The sequence below is a fragment of the Xiphophorus couchianus genome, chromosome 23, assembly GCF_001444195.1.
Source record: "Xiphophorus couchianus chromosome 23, X_couchianus-1.0, whole genome shotgun sequence".
Classification (NCBI taxonomy): domain Eukaryota; kingdom Metazoa; phylum Chordata; class Actinopteri; order Cyprinodontiformes; family Poeciliidae; genus Xiphophorus; species Xiphophorus couchianus.
In genome coordinates, this window is record NC_040250.1 from 1,484,694 (window position 1) to 1,507,007 (window position 22,314).

General features: G+C 37.6%; 1 long non-coding RNA gene across 1 annotated transcript; it reads left to right on the forward strand.

Moving 5' to 3' along the window:
- The first annotated feature begins 5,425 nt into the window (after positions 1-5,425).
- Positions 5,426-18,508, forward strand: LOC114138779 (uncharacterized). The gene is made up of 3 exons (XR_003594297.1): positions 5,426-5,495; positions 15,168-15,171; positions 18,498-18,508. It is a non-coding gene; the product is annotated as an uncharacterized LOC114138779 (long non-coding RNA).
- Positions 18,509-22,314: the final 3,806 nt, after the last annotated feature.

Consider the following 22,314-nt stretch of genomic DNA (forward strand, 5'->3'; position numbering starts at 1 on the left):
TCCTTTATATGTTTTTTTCTGTTCCCAGAGATCCTTTTCAGTTTTACCTCTGGGTGTTTTCACTTTTCAGTGAGAGGGTGATGATGGGAGGGTCCAAAAAGCTTTAAAATCCTGTCCTCACTCTTCACACAAAGGAAGGAGAGCAACTGAAGACTCCTTGGCCAGACTGGACTCTGCAGAGAGGACAAGCGCTCCAATTCAGCTGTCAGTTACCTAACCTAACAATGGTCTTTCCCATTATTCTCTCCAGCTGTTGAGGCAAACATTGTTTTCCTCTGTGAGCATCACTGAGCTTTTCTTCCACAGCAGGTACACATTTCTGCCCTGGAAGTTTTATTCCTTCTCTTTACTAGTCTTTAGAAAGTATATATTCTTTTATCTGGTGCAGAAAGGCAACTTAAACTCACTTTATCTTCATTTCTTTGAAATTAAGGCAGCTTGAATGTCAAACCATGTTTTGCTAAGATGTTGCTAAAATGAGGAATACTATTAAACTTTAGTCTTTCATTTTGTGGAAAAACAGAATGTGTCTTTATTTCTGTCTCAGCAGACTCAAGGCAGTTCTCACACTTATGTTTCTATTTCTGTAACATTTTCTGTGAATGAGCTTGTGATTTAGTGACTTTCTTTCCTGACTTGTTCCCTGCAGGGTAATGATCGTATCGCTCAGGGTCGGGCCCCATCAGTCATTCACTGCATGCATCAGTCAGAGCAAATTCAGGTCCAGAAGGAGGCTTTCACTTTGGGTTGCTTCCTGTTAGGAAACCCGTCATGTTGATGGGAAAATCACGTAGAATGAAGTAATCTTATTAGTCGGGGTATGCATTTCTTGAAGCTTCATGATGATCACCAGAGCTACTTTCTAATTTGTTCTACAAAATTAAATACTACTGGTTTGTTTTTTTATCGGCTCAGTATTCACCAAGGTGTCCCGTTATTAAGAATGCAAACTTTAAACTTTTTGTTGAAAGGAGGAAGGATTGTTTACCTTACTCACATAATGTCATGAATTATCAATGCAAACAGATATGTGAGTATCTCCAGCCGACTACATTTGTGTTGTTTTAAAGTCTTTGCATTAGTAAATGCAAAGACTTTACTGCAGTCCAGATCAGCTGATCTATGATCAACAAAAACAACATTTCTTATAGGATTGATGAAATGAATTTGATTTTAAGTTCATTTCAGATCATTTTTCAACCTCTCAGTATTATAAACTTAGTTCACAGTCCCAGACTGAAGTAGCTTTTATGACATGTAATTTTTAAAAATATATAAATCATGAGACTAATAAACAAATTGGATATGCCATAACTTAGCATTTAAACCTTCATTATTGCTAACTTAACGACAACTTTTTAAGCTCTTATTCTCGCTCACAAAAACTGTATTTTGTGTTGCTCAGCTTTTATTTAGTCTGTTTTCAGTTTTATTCTTTATTTATATTTTCAGAAAGAAAAGCAATTGGAAAATGTTAATAGAATGAAGAAACATGACAACATCAGTGTGAGTCTTCACTGAAATCCTGACTGTTAAAAATCTTCACTTATGTAATTTAAAGACAAAGGCTGGGGGCTTAACTCAACTCCCTGGATGACAGAGAACAAAGTTAAAAGTGACAAAATGTCTTAAACTGTGAGTTCATTTCTGTTTCTCTGCTGGTCAGAGCACAGAGGAAGTTTAGAGCAATGGAAGAGACATAGATCTTCAATAACAGATCCTCACACATAGAAACACCTGAACCGCTTCAGCAGAAAAAACTCAAGTCGCTTAATGGGTTAATCCTTATGATTATTAAAATGAACTTATGATTAACATTAATATTTTCATTGTTATATTTGTGAGGTACTCTCTTTCTTTGAGTATGAAGTGCAGAAATACAAAAACCTACTCCCTCCTGTCAGTGCATACACGCCTGCACACCCCCACGCACTCCCACACACACACGCATACACACACACACACACACACACACACACACACACACACACACACACACACACAGTACTAAGTGGCGTTCAATTAACCTGTCAGTCAAACACAGTTTCCTTCAAGTTAAGATTCATTTATTCCATCAGTCCAAGGTGAAAGGTCTCATTTTTGCTATTACTTCCTTAAAAGCCTTCTTGTGTGCAGCAATGTAGATCTAACAGACCTAATGAGAGGAAGTTTGGACCTCACTGTGTGGAAACCGACACACTGATGCACAGGCTCAACGGTTATGGTGCTTAAACTGACATTAATTGAGAAAAGGTTCTGCTTCATAGAAGGAATGGTTTAAGAACACTCTAAATGATGTTTCAGGAGGTTGGATTAACTTCCTCTGCTACAGTTTAGTTGCTTCTATTGCAGACAGGATTAAGCATAAATTGAATTATTCATAATTCCTGGTAAAACAGTTGCGTAAACACAACATCCACAACATCCACCACATCCACAACATCCACCACATCCACCACATCCACAACATCCACCACATCCACAACATCCACCACATCCACCACATCCACCACATCCACAACATCCACCACATCCACCACATCCACAACATCCACAACATCCACCACATCCACAACATCCACAACATCCACCACATCCACAACATCCACCACATCCACCACATCCACAACATCCACCACATCCACCACATCCACCACATCCACCACATCCACAACATCCACCACATCCACAACATCCACCACATCCACAACATCCACAACATCCACCACATCCACAACATCCACCACATCCACCACATCCACAACATCCACAACATCCACCACATCCACCACATCCACAACATCCACCACATCCACAACATCCACCACATCCACAACATCCACAACATCCACCACATCCACCACATCCACCACATCCACCACATCCACAACATCCACCACATCCACCACATCCACAACATCCACCACATCCACAACATCCACCACATCCACCACATCCACCACATCCACAACATCCACAACATCCACAACATCCACCACATCCACCACATCCACCACATCCACCACATCCACCACATCCACAACATCCACCACATCCACCACATCCACCACATCCACCACATCCACCACATCCACAACATCCACCACATCCACCACATCCACAAGATCTACAACATCCACAACATCCACAACATCCACCACATCCACCACATCCACCACATCCACCACATCCACCACATCCACAACATCCACCACATCCACCACATCCACAAGATCTACAACATCCATGTCTCCTTAAAAGTGTCTTAAGAATTTACAAACACAAGAAGGATTTATTATTAGGCTATCAGGCGATGCCCTTTTTGAACAGTGGATTGATTACATAGTAATAATAATAATAATAATAATAATGTTTCTTCCAGACATAAACAAAGAGCAGATATGAAATTTCTGCTAATGCATGAATAAACTTTTTTTTCTTAGAAGCAATAGCTATAATAATGCAGAAAAGTCAGAAGACATGTTTCTTTTTGTCCATCTGTCCCTCCGTCCGTCTGTTTGTCCATCCGCAGTGATTAGGCAAGAGGAGGATACACCTTGGACGGATCGCCAGGACAACACAGAAACACAGAGCACTAACCACCAACCATGCTCTCACACACTCGTACCGAGGGGCAACTTAGACCCTAATTGCCCTAACAGTTGTGCTCTTGGACTCTGGGAGAAAGCCAAAAGTAGTTTGCATTTATTCCACCATGCGGCCCCATGAATACAGGAAAAACAATGATTTATTTATCATTATTAGAAGCTTTTAACGGTGGGGTACTGCGAATTTAGAGGAACAAAGTTGGCATCATTTCTAATTTAAGACATCAGAAATTACATAAAACTTTCAAAACATGAAGAGGCTATGTCTCCTTAAGCAGGTAAAATAATGTCTTAGCTGAGGAATGACTTCTGTTTGAAGGAAAAACTTTAAAAAATGTAAGAACAAGAAAACTTAAGTGCAAAAGTCTAGGAAGAAAATGCAGAAAATCATGTTTATATGTATAAACTTTATTTTTGCTTCTTCCATGTATCTACTAACAGAATATAAGTGCATGTACAATTTGTCTATGATGTAAATATTAGTTATTTACATCAAAGTGGGTGTGATGCCACTTGAACAACAGGAGATGAGTCCAACATTTATCAGAGGAGGTGCCATGCTTCGATCTTTTCTGATGGGAAATTGAATTTTTCAGATTACAATTTTGTATCAAACTGAATTGAGAACAAACAGTAAGTTTTGTGAAGTCATAATTTTAATCACAGAACCAATAGGATTACGGAGTAGCGACGAGCGCTGGGTGTTTCCCTCCAAACGGTCTCTGGTCTGCTTGGTGTTCATGTGTTCAAACAGCACCAGAGTTCACTTTAACCAAACCAAGACCGAGTTTGTACAGACCAGAGTTCGACTGCGTGTTCACACTGTACGGACTCAGCAGGCCAGGTTGAATGCAGCCCAGCTGAACTCCTTTTAGCGATGGAAGACATAATCTGCTTTAGATCTTTGAATATTTGTAAAAGCAAATGTAAACATGTATTCTAAATTAATTCATCATCACAATATTCAAATGTTTCACAATCCTCAATCCCTTGTTGGTTTTGGACAGTTTCACATAACAAATCTACATGAGTTCAAGATCAAAATCTGTGCAGATTATGAAGATCAGCAGCAGGATGTCCCTCCTTATAGACATTCACAGTTTATTGTGAGACATGATAGTTATGTTATTTTTTCAGGCCTCAATCAGAATAACAGCATAAGACATGAAGTCTCGCAGTAACCCAGATCTGCTCAGAGGGAGGAAAGCTCTGCATGATGAAATGTTTGTGTTTCATGCTGTGATTAGTTAGATACAAAAACATCATAAAATGTTTTGTGAAACCCCCAAAAAGCTTCTAAAGGAGTTAATGTTACCTTCATATATGAACTCCAATATTATCCAGTATGAGAGAAGGCAAAGTTTAAGCAATATAACTAAATATTCATTATTTTTATTTTTGAGATGAAAACGTATTCCTTCTTTTACAGCAACTGTAAAAAAAAGGATTTGTTTAGCTGTCAAAAGAAAAACAAGGCACTCAAAACCTGAAATACGTGTCAAAGACTGCTGAGCTAAAAATTGGTGTAGAAATATTTTGAAAATTGATCACTCATGAACAGCGGCGCCGTATGGGGAGAAAAGTTATGACAATTCCAAGGGCCCCTGACCTACACAATTTAATTTTTTTTTATTTGTTTATAGAAATTTTAAAAACTGTGGCCCATTTCAATTACAAAATTAATTATATTGTGTTTTTTAAAATAGTTTCTAGCAGTAAAAATTAAATGTTACCCCTCATGTTACCTGTCTGGGACCAATAAGCACACATCTGTATTTGCCCTGAACTGGATGAAATGGTTCGTTGTTGCTTGGCGCTTGGCGGTGACGATGTTCAGCAGCAGTCAGTAGAAAACAAGAACGACTGTGGCTGTTACTATGCTGCTAAGTGTCAGGTTTGAATCACCTGGAACATTGAAAAAATGCAAGAAACAGGAAAAGACAAGAGACTTGGATTCTTTTCACTCGCGAGGAGAACAGACAGAGATGTGCTTCAGTTACAATCTCCACCTTTTCTGAAAGTTTCACGACTGTGTTTCGATGTTTTTTACAAAATGAACATCTAAAAACGGTTGCATGAGTTTGTATAACATCCATGTTTCTCAGGGCAGAAACGTCTTTTGCTGCAATGACTTTTTTAGGGAGGATTTGTCTCTTGTACATAGAGACATAGAGTACGTCTTCCTCCACATATTATTTGTCAGTTCAGGAGGATGTCCATGTCCAGGCGATGGAGATCTGGCAGGAGTTCAAAGCGTAGTGTGTGTTTTCAGAACCTAACCCTGTTCTAAACTGGACCAGGATGTTTTGCTGTGTTTGGTCTCCATGTTGCTGCGTCTCTGATGTTATTCAGTGGTATTAAAACATGTGCTTACCAAACTTCTCCCATTTTTATTTGTATGTTGTTTTCCTTCCATTTCAGGAGTAGATGACACTTATGTGTCACATAAATTTTTTTTTAAAACTGATAGACGTTTGTTGTTCAAGAGATGTGAATACTTTTTCTATACCCTTCATAAACCTTGTTTTAGCAACATGCTATTACTAACCTTAGCTGGTGATGTAACACTGGCAACACTCCACCACTGTCCTTTGGAGTGATGGATTAAGCATGTGCAAATACATTATATATTATACACTGCATATTATATATGCATTGCTTTATTCTGTTCTATAAAACTTTCATTGCTGGCTGCAGTTTCAAGGGCTCAGTAGGATGTGCATTCTGTAACAATAGACCACATGGAATATATTTTGTTTTTGAAGGTTAGGAAGAATTTTGCCAAATGTTAATGAAGTAAAATCCCTGCTGTAGGTCGATGTAAAGAAAACACACCCCTGCTTCACCTGACGCCTAAAATCAAAGGTAAAATCAGATTATAATGCACAAAACATTGAACGTTTGTAACTATAAGAGATTAGCTAGAACACTTTTGTGTCACTTTCCAGAAGAGAAATTAAATTTAATCCACAGCTGACTTCTTCATCTTCTCTCCCTCAGTAAATGACTGTCACACACTTAATTGTCTGTGTGTGTGTGTGTGTGTGTGTGTGGGTGTGTGTGTGTGTGTGTGTGTGTGTGTGTGTGTGTGTGTGAACATTTGCCCAGTTTCTAAAATGATTCTGCAGAGCTATAAATTAGTCGAAAAGCATTAGATTTGTTACATAAGTGTTTAATACTGTAGGCAATTAAAGCAGAGCTGCTCTAAAGTTTATTACAGTAAAACACAGAAGCAAATTGGAAAAAGATTAGAAAATTAGTCGACTATTTGTTTTTATTTCTAATAGGAAGGAGGAGTCGACTCAAGGATTTGAGTCAAGCATGTTATTTTTCTTTTAACTGTTTTTTTCAACGTCCTTGAATTAACATGAAAAATCAAACAGTTCTATCAACAATAGTGATCATGCACATATAGACCAAACCTCAGACTGGTTTGAACTCTTCCTGTAAAAATGTGACAGCTCCATTGGAGTGCACATCATGATGGTAATGCCTCTGGAGGGGCAGTTAACAGTTAGGAGGGTATTATTTTATTATAGTGCTTTTAAAACTACTTCTGCTGCTCATTCGTGTTTCCATTCAGGTTTTCTAAACACCAAAATATGATTCTCACACAGTAAAAAACTGTGAAAACACAAACTGTGTAAACCTTTAGTCTTTATTTCTGTTTTCTCTGAATAAACTGGAGTTTTGTCTGTTAGTGTTTGATGCTGATCCTCTCTCTGAATCCTTCTCTTAGTCAGCCATTTTCTTTCTTTTGAATTCAAAAATCCATTCTCTGCTAGAGTTTGACCTGCAGGGTCTTTTTCCCTCCTGTCCATTTTAGACTCAGATTGCTGCCACTTTCAGACAAACATGTTGAAATAAGTTGTGCAGGTACAATTCAGTTAAAGGATGGATTTTAAATTCTTTATAAACAGCTGTGGTAAAAGCAGAGATCTTCCACAAAAATGAAATAAAATAAAAATCTGCTGAATGAAACAGCTCTTTGTTTCTGCACACATAACACACAGCAAAGTAAAAATTTGTGATGAAGAAACTGATCAGTTTTGCCCTGTGTGATATAGATATTAATGTCTATATCAAAACACTTAGCACTACCTTAGTAGAAAAATGTTTCTGAACATTTTTCAAGCATCGTTCTGTATTCATGTGTTACAAACTGTGGCTCAGCTGGACTGACATTAAATACACAAGACAGCTCTATTTATCAACCACCTTATTCTGATATTATTACCTTTATTTAGAGGTATCTGAGTAAAAGGGGTTGCACTTTCCAGCCTTTTTTATCTTCAGAATTGTTAAACCACTTTGTGTTAGTCTGACATTTAAAATCTCAGTAAAATACACATACAAGTTTGTGGTTTGTAAAGTGAAAAAAGTGAAAAAGTTCAAGTGTATAAATTCATTTGAAAGGCAGTAAATGAATAAAAGTACTTAAGAGTACATATTCATCATCCATTTAAGAATAACTTTTAATATAAAGGAGGAATTAGGCTGAAGATTTTCTCGCCTGTTGGCCTGTTTTTTCTGATCTTTTTATATCTACAACAATAAAAATCTCCAGAACCATTTTCCCTCTTAACTGTAATGAAAACACTATTTCTTTCCAGCTTACAATTTCTGCAATCAGGTTTGTCTTTTGTGTGTCACCTGGCGCTTTGTTCAAAACTTCTACGGCTCATTCAATGAATCATTGATTGGAAGCTTTAAAATTTAATTCAGCAAGAATCTGGATATTAAAAGGCTACACCAGATTGACAGATTTAACACTTCCTGTCTCTCTTCTGTCTGTTTCTGATTCATGCTAACACGTGAGTCCAATGAGGCTAGCAGTTAGCTCGAGTGCACAGAGAACGATAACCTTTCATTCTGAATGTAAAACAAGCATCTACTGTATGTTGCAACAGCTGGAGAGCATTTTTATATGTTAGATGTAAAATTAAAAGCCATGAAAAACAGATTATTGATACATTAAAACCTCAGACTTGAGGTTGTACTTGTACTTCCTGTTTTGCATGACTCTGCCATAAAAGAACAATTAGCGTTTTAGCTTTTCTACATTTGGTCATGGAACAACACAAGCTCCACGTGTTTCATTTGGACTTCAAGGACCAGACCAACAGAAAGTATTGCCCAAATTGTGTTTGTGTAAAAATCTGAAGGCAAGGTGTGTGTTTTCATCATAACTCACCAGCATCATGGAGACGGATCACAAGGTTCTGGAGAATCTAAAGCAGGTTTGCTTCCACAATATCCCACACTTTGATCAATCTGATCAAAGTTTGAACATGAAGAAAAATGGACCGACTAGAGACCTACCAAGACATGGACATTTGCCTAATGTGCAGACCAATCAAGAGGAGCAACAAAGAGGCACACTGGAGGAGCTGCAGGGCTCCCCGGCTCATGTGGGATGATGTATTGCACCACCAGCAGCTGTGCAAACCAAAAATCTTGTTTTTATGCAAGACTGAATTTTGAGAAAGAAAGCCAAAGGAGCTGCTTTTTTCAAATCCCACAGGGACACAACAAAAAGAAACAACCAAAAGTTTGAACATCACAAAACATAATGTTCAAATAGTAAAAGTAACTCTAATTGGTTACCTGTTTATTTCACATATGAGTTTGTTGTAGGAAGGAAATTGTTTTATGTTAATGTGGCTGAAGAAGACAGAAATCTCTCTGATCAGAAAATGAAATGTCTCCTCACAGCATGAGCTCCAGTTAAGATGAGGATGTGTAGTTATGGTTTTTGGAGGAAGTCTTCTGGTATTTTATTGTTTTATTAAACCAGTAGGTTCTAAGAGCCACTAAAAAACCCACTAGTTTCTTTAAAAAAGAAGATGATTAAAATCACGGTCAGGTTTTATGTTTTTTCAGAGTCTATTTGTTGCAATTTGTAAATGTATTCCTGGTGTTAGAGTACTGCCTCTGCAGTATTTCTCTGCATGTTTCCTCTGAGAATACAGTCATGCTGTTGGAATTTAACAACGAAGGGAGGAATTACTCTGTAGCTTAGAAGAGCAGATCGGCAGGCTACGAAGCTGCAGAACCATTAAGGCTGCGGAGGAGGCCAAATGTGCTTGTGGTCTTGGATCCACACAAATGACTGCACCGGGGGGACGGCGACGTCTCTGCTGGAGCTTCTGCTACAGGATCATTAGCGTGTTGGGTTTGATTGATACGCCACATTTCCGATGGCAGGTGGACGTCTCGTCCGAACACGGCGGTCCTCAGTGATTAATCTCATTTTAAGATGCATCTGGAGGAACCGACTTACACTAGGTGGGAAGGAGTAAATTGAAGTGCATAATAATGCAGCACAGCTTGATGTGTTTGAGTCGGGCTGAACTGGAATATCACAGTTTCAGGTCATTTCGACCAAGTGCCGGAGCAGAATGTCTGCCCTGATGAATCCATAAGAAGTGGCACAAAACAAGCTGTGGATTAAAAATTCAGTCCAGTGTTGAGGTTCAGACGTGTGCAGTGTGCAGACACGTTGGGCTTAACAACACTGGGAATCATTAATCACAGTCTTCTTACTAAGGACTAACTGCAGTAATCCTGCCAACACTTGCAGCCGATAGATTAAAACCCTCGATCAACCACTTTGAAATGAAACCTCCAGAAGCTGAAGCACAGCTGGCAGAGTCAGAGCAAACAGAGTGTTTATTGTGTGCAAACGTCGAGGAGCACTGATGCTTTGGTCAGCAAAACTACTAACCTTAATAAAATAAAAAAGTGGAAACAGAAGTTCTTCAGATCAGATGTCCAAGGTTAGCGGTTCTGGAGAAACTGTCATACCCCAGGAACAATTTTGCAATTACAGCAGGCCACAGATGATGTCATTTTACAACTGAAATTGGATGTGTTTTGCTGCGGTGCACATAATTACTGGACTGCAAAGAAAAGAGAAAATAATCTCGGTATAAAGGCAGAATGCTCATTTCACACAGTTAAAGCGATTAGACTTGTTCCGAAGTCTTACTCAGATGGGTTTAGTCAAAGGGCTCCGACGCTGTAGCTATTGATTCTTTCATTGAGTTAATTCCTTTTTCCTGAAAGTGAAACGCAGTCTAAGAAGTCACTGTGTGCAGCAGATACTTCATTGAAACAGAGAACAGGTTTTGAGTTTCGCTCACTCATTCTTTAAGGACTTTATTGTTTTAAAAAAACTTGGTGGAGAGTTGATGTGAAAGGCTTTTCTAAAACAATGCCAGCTTCTTGATAAAATCCCAGTTCTGTCCTGAACATAAAGGTAACAGATAATCACCCCAAACTTACCAACGCAGAGACTTGAAAACAGGTTCACATTTTGACATAATAACAGAAGATATCACAAAAGAAATATTGTAGAGTTTTCAAGATGCCACTGATAAAAATCTGACTCAACCCTGAGAACCACTGTTCATGAACTTTACGTCTTTTGGTGTTGCCTACATCTGCTGGAAGATTCTGTCAGATTGAATGATTTCAAATCTTTTTGCAGATTCTCAGTAATGGCCAAGTCAAAGTCTGGGCTTTAACATAAATGTGACATCCCATAATATCTCTGGCTGTATGTTTAGGGTATTTGGTGAAGCCTTTAAAAAGTTCACTGAAAAACACAACATCTTACCAAGTATTTCATTTATCAAGTTTCTTGTGCAAATATCTTAGTACACCTGAAATAAGACAAACATAACTTGAGAGCAACTTTTCAGCCAGATATAGGAGGATGTTTTAGGGTAATACTTTCTTAATACTGATTAACAAAGGCATTGGATCCACTGGCAGAGTTTTTTCAAAATGTCTTGTTATAAGAGAAATAATCTGCTAGTGGAACTAGTATTTTTTAGGGTTATTGCAGTGAAGAGGGATAAATGCTAATGCACTCCACATAAATGGTTTTTATTTATGTAGCGCTTTTAAAAGCATGTATCCATTTGGTTCATTTTTATAGTCAATTGTTATTTTGTGTTGGTCCGTCACATAAAATCCTGAAGAAACAGAAATAAAATGACAAAATGTGAAAAGACTAAGCACTTTCATCACATGTTAAAATAAAAATCTTTTTAAATCATTTTCTCTTTCCTCACATATCATGTTTTCAGACAGACAAATATTAAAGAGAAAAGTTATATGGAGCATTTTTGCTTTATACCTGGTTGTTTCCTCTTTATACTGCGGTTCACATATCAGACCTCATTACAGCCACCCTGCCATTATGGTAATGCCTATTATATTTAGTAGCTGAACAATAAAGAACCAACAGAAATACAATGCTGAGTAATAAACTCATCAATAAGGATTATTTCATAACAAACTTTAGGGACGGCAGTAATTAAAAGAAAGTTCCTTTTTCTCAGAGGGACAAATTAATTAATGTCCCATTTGTTCTGAGACGTGATGGAGTATAACATTTTTCAGCCACAAGCCAAGAAAACAACCTGTCATCCAGGAAACATATATATATATTTATATATACACTATATATATAGTAATATCTATCTTGACCTTAAGCCTTGACCTGGAATAATTTTTTCCCCTCATGGTGTTGTGAATGTTGGCTAAACAGTCTGATCTCATCTGACCAGCACGCCTTTTCATTTCATGTCACTTTTAAACAGCTTGTGTTGGTCAGTCACTTAATTCACAATAAAATACATCAAAATAAGCAGTGAGTTAACAAACTGCTGTAGTTTTTTTTTTTTTTTACCACTGCTGTTCAGGGACTTTTCTTTCCCTGAGGTGAATTTAAGATTTCATTTTTGTCCAGACTCAGGCCACCCTCAGTTCTTCTCTAATATCTGAATGAGGGAACAAAGAATCCTTGAAAACTCTAAAGCTCCTATTGACTCTATCTGGCCAGGCACTCATCCATTATGACTGACTGGCTAATGGTCTTTGAAAATATTCTGCATTCATTCCCATGTTTGCAGGTTCTGAAAGTTCTGCCCCAGCACATATTGTATTTGTTCAGTTGGACTTTGTGCTTAGCAGCTTGTGAAATAGCATTTTTGGATCAATAGAGAATGCCAACCCAGGTGTTTTTACTTAAAGTGCATGTAAGTGTAGACTGCTTTTATGTTACAATTTCTGTCAGAAACCCTCACTATCAATACTTTCTGTCAGAGAAAAAATGATCTATTCTTCACAATTACAATCTCAAAAATGACACATTTTGTGATCTCACAAAAGCTGCTAAAGTAAAAGGATCAAAAGCAAATTTTTAGTCACATATTCAGAGCTTTAAAGTGACAGAGATAGCAGGCACAAAGAAAACTTTTTTTTCAAACTAATAATTGTACTCATTTTCTGCAACACTTCTAATTTTAATTGATAGAAGTATCTGACTTCTAGTAATTTTAAATATGTTTTCTTTATTTAAATGATCATATTTTTATCACAATGAGTGCATCATGCCTCTTTTATTTTTGGTGCTGCTGCTGTTTGCAGGCTGTGCCCTTCACTGACTTGTTGTGATTCGCCTGAAATTTGTCAGATAATGAAGATAAATCGTCTGCTGCCTGGGCCAGCCTGCTTTGGCATCTACATGTGAAGTTTTCATGATATTGTTATAAAATCATAGAATCACATTCTACTGATGAACCAATCTCACTGTACATATGGGAAAGTTTAGGCCTGGAGTTTTTTTAACTTGTGAAGATACATCTGTTTTAACTGAATGACATATTTTCTTTTCTTACCCTCTTTGATGAGTGGCTAAGATAAATGGGTCCATGTGAAATCTCATGTTCATCTTTAACATTCAATTTAGTATCAGTTTGCCTTCAAAAATCTTTTTAATATTATCATAAATGAATTCAGGCATTAAGTGGTCACCATTTTAGGGGGGAAGAGTTCAGCACGATTCTGCAAAGTAAAAGTTAAATTTTCAGGTCTGATTTAAATTCACTTTGGTGCACGCATCCATGGATACAGCGGCACAAAGTCGAGAGATTTCAGATGCTTTCCTCAATCCATCAGATCATCCTGCCGTCCCAGGGGGTTACAGACCTCAGCAACGGCTACATGAGACAAGTGTAACTGACTGGGAATTACACTATCAGAAGAGGATGTGCAGAATTGAAATGACAGGTGCACAGGTCTGCGCCACCTGGGGACCCCACTTTCCTTTAATGCACCTTTCTTTAGTACGCCTGTCTGTGTTTATTTTTGGATATGTGTGCTGGACAATTCTTCATGATTCTGTTTTCAGGACATTTCCTGCTTCTCCTTTGGTTGGTCTGTTCAGGTAGTTTCTGTTTTCTTTCTTTAGAAAACAAGAATTATTAGGTGAAAAAAGAAATGAACCTTTGATTAAGTCTGAATAGACAAACTTTAAAAAAAAAGAAAATTATGTAATTATTTTCTTACATAAGCAATTTTTTTAACACAGATTTATTGAAGATGTGTGAATGTGAGTAAATGCTCTCCTTCTTTCTTTCTTTTCCTTCTTTTTTTGCAGCACTCTCTGAATGCTGCTGGTTGATGCACATCTGCTCCAAACACAACAATGCTTTTATCTGTGACAGAGTGCTGCATAATTTTCTTCTCTAAGTTTAAACTTTGAAATAAATGTACCAACAAATGTACATCCCTAAATTTGGCTGGGGAACACAGTGCAACCATGAAGCAGCTTTTATTTACAAGTTAGATTGTTACATTTATGACAATAAATATGAGTTGTACTTTAATTTGTGGCTTTACAAGTTATTACATTTTTAAAAGCCAATTTATTAATTAAATATTAAGCCTATTGAGAGACGGTTTTATTGAATTTATTCATTAGTTGTTGTACATTAGAATAAAAATGTAATTATTCAAGCATAAGTATGTTGAGTGACAGTCGAAGGTACAGTACAAAGATTTAACCTTCTGAAGAAAAGGAGCAACCTTGCAGTTATTAAACTAGAGAAAGAATAAAACACATCGACACCAAGTGGAGCTAACCCCTCCTCCTCACTTATTCCTAAACGAAACCATTAAAAGGTAATACATGGTTTCTGCCCTTTTCCCTGATAGGTCCACTCCTGAAAACCATTATAAGACCGCTTGAGCGAAATGTAAAAATTTCATGAGTGAAAAAGGGCAACAGGAGAACAAGAAATTCATTCATTCAGAAAGCTACTTAACTCCACATAACATTCAGAAAACACTTTAAGAGCTTTAAGCTCCTGCTCAGGACAAAACAGCTTAATTAAACCCACATGTTCATGTGCGATTATGTTATAATACATATTTAACAAGTAGAGAAACACTCTCTTTCAGAAGAATAAACTAAATATGTTCACCACTTTACTTAGGCTGGCAGTGCAGGAAAAAACCAAACATGAACATGTTAAGTTTTTATGTTTGTAGATTACTATGGGATTATAAAATCACCATGGAATAAATAAGTTAATGACAAGCAAAAAAAATAATTATTAAATTGAAATGCTAGGGAACTGGATGCTCAGAGTGCAACAGAGAACAATGAGAACTGGGAGCTTTGAGGTGGAAAAGAAAAAGGGCTCAGAAGAGCTAATCAGAGGTGAGTAGATGCAGCTGGAGCGGCAGGCTGGAGAGAAGAAGTAAAGTGAATGGAAAAGAAACTTGAACCTAATCAAAACAATAAATATAAAGAAACAATGAGCACACAAGAAATAAACTAAAATGATGCAATATACGGAAATAAACAATAAATACGTTTTAAAACAGAAACACAAGTGAAACTAAAATGAATAGAAGATCATAAATGAAGAGCTGGATTTTTATTTCCAAACAGTACCAATAGCAGGTTCTTCCAGGATGAGTTTTATGTGACAAAGTGTCGTCCATGTCAGACAAACCTCTGTGAAGGAAAACAGACCAGAGACTCTCAGTGTCTCTGCTGTCAGGGTCTGACTGCATCACTGTGTGACTTTCTGATCGTGTGTCTGAGTGCTAATGCTCCTCAACGGGGTTAAAGGAAATGCTGAGATTAATTATTGGAGGAAACCTGAATTATTTCTGTCTTCACACTGAATGGTGGCGATGGTCTTCTACCACTGAATGAGTTTTCCTCCCATATGACAGATTTGATCAGTCACTAGATATTAACTGTGTTTCATTGGACTCTAGTTTTGGATCTCAGTGGCAGAACCTCATCTTCATCTTCCCAGGTTTATTATTTTTTTGTTATTTGTCACAGGACAAATGATGTCTTAAGTACACTACACAAATTTTTGTTACTCATAGTCTATTTTTTTCCTTTGGTTTCTTTTCTACCTGCTCTGTTTGAGACAGAAGGTCACATTTATGCTTTGAAGCAAGTAAAGCAGGCTGGATCTTTTCAAGAATTTTTAAGTTTTATTAGACTCTCATGGGACTTAAAAACATTCATAAAGAAATATACATCTCTCTTCATTGCTTTAGCTATCTATCAAAAAGCATTCAATAAAGCACCATTTTTGATGCCAGGCACAACATGAGCTCACGGCCTTTCATCTTATTGCTGTTTGATTTGACATCAACCCTCACAAAGTCTAAGTAGGTCAATGCAGAACATTGAGCTTCAGAGCTGCTTCTATTGTCTGCTGAATCCATAAATGCTGTTTCTGACTAAGTTCTTTAACACCATCTGGCACCAAGTGGTGCCTTGTGGCTCTACTCTTTTCCTAAAGATGTCCATGTTTGCATTTGAAGGCATGCATAATTTCCTTCAAGTTCTATACGTTATTTTACTTCTTTGGTGTGTAAATGGCATATTTTGTACACTGCTGTACAAAATATTTTTCCACACATTACAGTCATTGAGTCTAGAGTTTACTTGACAAAGGTCAGGACATTTACTCTTCTCCAGTTTGCTTTGCCATTCAGTGTTTAGTCTGCAAATATGACCAAACTGCTGTAGTCTCCATTTCTGGAGAGGTTCTTCAATAGTTAATAATTCGGAAGTAGAAAGAATGAATTTTCACCATGAACCAGCCAAGGCCAGATGACTCATGAGATTTTAAACAGATGAGTAAAAAGACAAAATAAAAGAGTTGTCCTAGAACTATGAAACACCCCCACAAAGCTTCAGAAATCCACAGCAAGTAATATTATTCACGTAAAAACATGAGTAACAAAAACTCATTCAGTGAGTCTGTTATCTGGTAAATTCAAGTTTAATTTTTACTGTATCAGACCCAGAGAAGCTGAAATTAAAAGTCTTAACTTATCCAGACATTACAGGAAGTGGAAGTGGAGGACTTTGGGTCAACAATCCAGAGCAACAGGAGGAGACCAGCGATGTCGTCTGGTTAGGAGGCAGTGATAGTGAGGAAATGACAGGAGGCAGAACTGGAGGTCGCAAATGGCTGAGATGGTTTTACATGTTCAGAGGAGAGATAATGATCATACCGATAGAAGGATGCTGAGGTCGGAACCACAGAGCAGGAAGTCAAGAGGAAGACCAAAGGGGAGACTTGTGGATGTGGAGAAAGACAACGTGAAGTTAGTTGGTGTGAGGATAGAGGAGGAAGAGGATAGAACCAAATGGAGACAGATGACTGGCTGTGGCGAAACACTGAAAGAGAAGAAGACAGAGGGGGAAACTGGGAGTTCATCCCACTGAACAGGGAGGGAAGGCCGTTCGGTCAGCTGCCAGCATCCTGTCCAACCTCAGCCTAATTGAGATGGCTTCAATGGTAGATCATTAGGTCACCCCAGCATTCTTTGTTTGGAGGTAATTCTGTTGTTTCCTGGCCAAACACCAGCAGAGCGGCATTACTGTGACCACAGCCTTTCCTCCCTCCACACACACTGACCCATGATGCATTATCACATCAGGGCCATTGGTCGTGTCTGTGTGAATCAATCTAGTTGAGAAATTTAATTTGTGAGCCAGGCAGTGTGGGACACCTGCAGTACATTTTACCTGTATTAGTTGTATGTGCCCATAAAATGTTAATGCCAGTGGAAACTATTATTTAGGCCAATGCTTCTGTTAGTCTGCTGTTATTGTGTACATGTGTCACCGTTTGATGCCCTGCAGCCAAACTGACCGAAAAAACACATTTATGTTTGGGGTGGAAGGGAATTTCTTCTGGCTTTCTGACATGATGAAACATGCAGCACGCCAGCTTGGTCTAATTGCAGGAATTTGTTTTCTTTAGTTCCATTAGCCTGCATGCGACGGCTGCTTATCTCATGCCAGGTGTTAATGCTAAAAACAAAGCTTTATAGATGCCGTACAAGTGTAATCACAATAATCTTCTTGCTTATGCAAACATATTTCCATTAATTCAACATTTACCAGGCTTTCTGTAGTATCAAAGTAAAACTTGCAAAAATCTTAAATTTCAGCAGCGCTACAGTTTTTTTTTCTTTGAAGCCAACCCAAAACTTCTCTCTGAAGTCATATTATTTCTGAACAAAATCATAACAGAGTGTGAAATTACCCCGAGGCCCTTACTGTCTGTGTTCTGGGACTGAGCAGGCATTTGAGGGCACTGGTGCATTCTGAAAGGCTGCATGCTGGGCCTCTGCCATCTCTGAGGATTACATGAATTAGAATAAGGTTTGCTGAAGATATCCGGAGCATTGGAGAAAATTCACACAATAAGTGTTTTTGCTCAGTGGGTGCATCTTCGCCCACATAGGACGTACGACACGATGGAAGACAAAAGAAAAGATTAAATATCAGACGTGACTTTCCTCTTCAAAATGCTCATTAGAGGTCATATACTGTATGTCTATACACACATATATAGAGACAATGTTTAATACTTGTTAGACAGGGACTCACCTTTATGTAACTAGGCTTTCCTTTGTGTTTCATTATTGATGCATTTGCACCATAAACTCTTACTCATAATAGTAATGAAAGCCATTGCAATTTTATCTGTGTAGCATATTTTCAGCAACAGTGAAATTCAAAGTGCTTCACACGATTAGAAGAAAAATAAAGCGTCAAGCAAAACTTTACATTGCAGCTGTAAAGTCTGGAAAAACAATGTGAGAAAAAAAACAAGTCCAACATTCTGATGTTTGACTTGTTAATCAACGGCAAAGCTAAACAAATTGGGTTTTGGACTTTATTGAAAGGAACTCAGTGTTTCAGCAGTTTTTCAGTTTTCTGGAAGTTTGTTCCACATTAGACAAGTAATAAAACTGAATGTTGTTTCTCCATGTTTGGTTCTGACTGGGACCAGAAGACTTGAACCAGAACCAGTGGTCATGATGTGTCTTCAGTTCCAGCATTACCTTTTGGATCACACCGGCCAGCTGTGGCGCACCATCTGTACAATCACATCACCACAGTTTACTTCGAATGGCTCAAATTCTCCCATTTACCAGTTTTCCAGCTTCAAACCCATAAACAAAATGTTAACTTTTTAGAGAATTTTATCCTGTGAAGGTCACTTTGTCCCAGTAAACTCCCTTTACGTCAAAAAAACCATCAGATTACTTTCATTATATGAATTTCTCTTTGGCGTGGTAAAGGTTGAAACTTAAATCTTACTTAATTCTCTAGAAATCAACTACAACCTCTGACCAATCAGTTTAAAGTCACGTAACTCTGAACAGTTGAAAACGATACGATATGAAATGTAATGACAGCAGAGTGAAAGCAGCTGCTGAATGCCTCCTGCTCTATATTAGATCCTGATCAGGATTTCATATTAACATGTCAACAAACTCTCCTTCTGTTGACTCTTCAGAGAACAAAGTTTCTGTAACTAAAGAAAAAACTAAAACAACATGAAAAGTCATTAGGAAAAAACATTCAATTCCTGATGTTGTATCAAGCTTGAAAGCCTTTGATTGATTTAAAATAAATGTCAACCTGTCAAATAAATGACATGAAATAAATGATTCAAGCATCAGTTTAAACATCAGTGAGTATTTCACATGCAACCAAAGATCAAGGCAGGATTTTAATTGCCAATTTAAACAGAATTGACAAAAATATGGATTCTGTGACATATATAAACATTCAATCCATTAAACAGTTTATAAGCTTCACATTTTATTTCTAAATAAAAATCATTTAAATTTAACCACAACTCAGTATGACTGTTAGCTGAAGGAACCCCGTGGTTCCCGACCCTCAGGACCCAGAGTCCTGGAAGGTTTAGCTGTGCCCCTGTCCCAGAACATCCGACTCAAATAATCAGCAACTTCTCAATCCTGTGATTCCTGAGTAATTATGTCCTGATCACCATCATGGCTCATCTACAGGATGAAACAGTCCAGAACAAAAACACAGAATTAATAAACTGAATGGAAAACAAGAGCTGCTGATTTTCCAATCAAACACTTTATGAGATTAAAACCAAACTGTTTTCTCCTGATGGATATCTCATCAGCACAAAAGAGCTAATTTAGGTATTTCATTTTTTAGCAGTAAATGTTTTACAAAGATGATTTTCTCGGCTGGTTGTGGTCACATGACAGCTTAAATCCTGTCTGGACGCTGTGGATGCTGGATGTGCGTAAAGAGTTTGGATATGTGAGAACTTCTTTACTTGCCCAGTTTCAAACTTACCTGACATGACATTTTGCCTTAAAATTAGAAACATTAGACTTAGATGATGAAGACTCCTTCTGTTTCCTCACTTTCTGAGAGTTTTCTGTAAATAGCAGTTTAGATACTTGAACTACGTTTGAATCCAGTCGATATGAGCAGCATCAATAAAGATTTGGACTGGAATTTTATGTAAATTGTTGCCACCAGATGATGATTTTTGCACATTTTGCTGAAAATATGGACTGATGTGACAAGTACAGCACCATGTGCTTAGCTTCTGCTATCATGCACATGCAAACTGAAAGCCTATATGTCTGAATATCCCATCATTATAGGAGAGTTATTCCTCTGAGCTCCAGATTTGAACCAAAAAGGAAAAAAAAGAAGCAGAAAAAGCAGAAAGAGAGCAGAAGGCCTGGAAACTGATAAGGACTGTTACTGGTGTTGTAGCCAAGCTAATTAGCCAAAAGGAAATTGGGCGGAAGTCCATATCAGTGAGCTCCAGAGAAGCCAATCTTCCGGGGACCCCTCAAGGTGAACAGCCGTGGAAGTGGCTCCTGACACCGAAGGCTGAGTGGCTTTACTGTAAGTCTAATTTGGAGGCGACAGAAATCCCCATTTGTTCCCGTAGTGAGTGTGCCGGGAAGCTGGTCTCTGTTGGTTACAGTCCTGCACAATTTTAATCTCTAATTCAAGTATCAGCTTAGTATAGTTTAATACATTTCCCACATGTGGTTCAGGTAATTTATTTTTGCCCAGAAACATTTATTATTCTAAGAAAATTATATGATCCAGAAGACGTAAACAAGCCAAGGCCACGTAAGGAAATGAAAGCTCAGCAGGAGCTCAGTGCTGATGGGCACACCGAATGTTTTTCCTCCTTCTATAATATATTTCATCCACTATATTTGCATGACAAGAAAACATATGCAAATGTTGCAAGTGACACAAAAACCCAAGAGTACTATGAGAACAATTCAAAACAAAATGAAATGGAAGATATGAGCACAAATTATGACAAGTGAGTTGTACATCAGAAACGGCATCATGAGACTGAGGGAGCTTCGCGGCGCAGAGAGGAAGAGACGAGATGTTGGTGAGTTTCACATTTCAGAATCTTTGCACCAAAGAAAACAGATCATTGATACAGACGGATCAGACCTATCAAGCCCCTTTAGACTTAAAATGTATTTTTGTGCCATGGGTGAGTAAATGTTGCACCTCTTTGTTCAAGAAGAAAAAGTGTGATTGCTTTGATTTGATGGGTAGAGCCAGTTGAACAGGCTGGAGAAGCAGTTCAGGCTGCAGCTGCACGTCACTGAGAGCTGACACACAGAATGGTCCAAGAGGGGAGGCTAGTTCAACATCAGTAGTTACTGTCTACAAATCACTGCAAAGCAACGCTATTCATGCAGGCGTAAGTTTAACTGGCTCTTTTATTATTTTTATTAATATGTTTCTTCTGACCAGAAACTGATTTTGGAGAGAACAAATCAGAATCCTGACTTTAATCTGATGCAGATTAAACTGTGGGAGGAGCTAAAACTTTCCTAAAACACAAAACTCCTCACAGATAAATCATCAAAATACCATTTTAAATATGCAAGAAGCTGATCAACAATTACAAAAAAGATCCTACTTCTGGCATGGCAAGAAAATCTTTTCCATTAATTATTCAGAGGGCTGTAAATAGTTTTTCTTTTATGAAATGTAATTACAAACAAACAGATTATGTTTTTTTAATTAGTACTGCGTTAAATTGTTTTAACATCTTTTATGAAGTTTCTGTTTTATTTCTTATCAAAAACAAACTTCTTGATTGAAGAAAAAATTAAACTAGATCTGTAAGGGCTATGAATTAATCTGAGCTTATCTGCATATATTTGTGAATTTATTTATATTCCTTAAATTTAATTTTCCATTTGGTTATTTTACAACCACGGATGTTATGAATTTATTTTTATTTATTTGCTATTCATGATTTACATAAAAGATTGTACATTGTATTGAAGTGGAAAACAATTAATTTTCTGTTTTTACAAATGCAAATCTGGAAAGATGTACATGAATATTCAGTTCCTTTAACCCTGATAAATGAAATCCAGTCTGACCTTTGACCTTCAGGAGAAAGATAGGATCCTGCTGAATACACTGAGATAAACCAGAAAACCTATAAACATAAGGAGCAGGAATATTGGCTGAAAGTGATAACAGGAAGCTCAGACAAAAGGAGGAAATGAACAG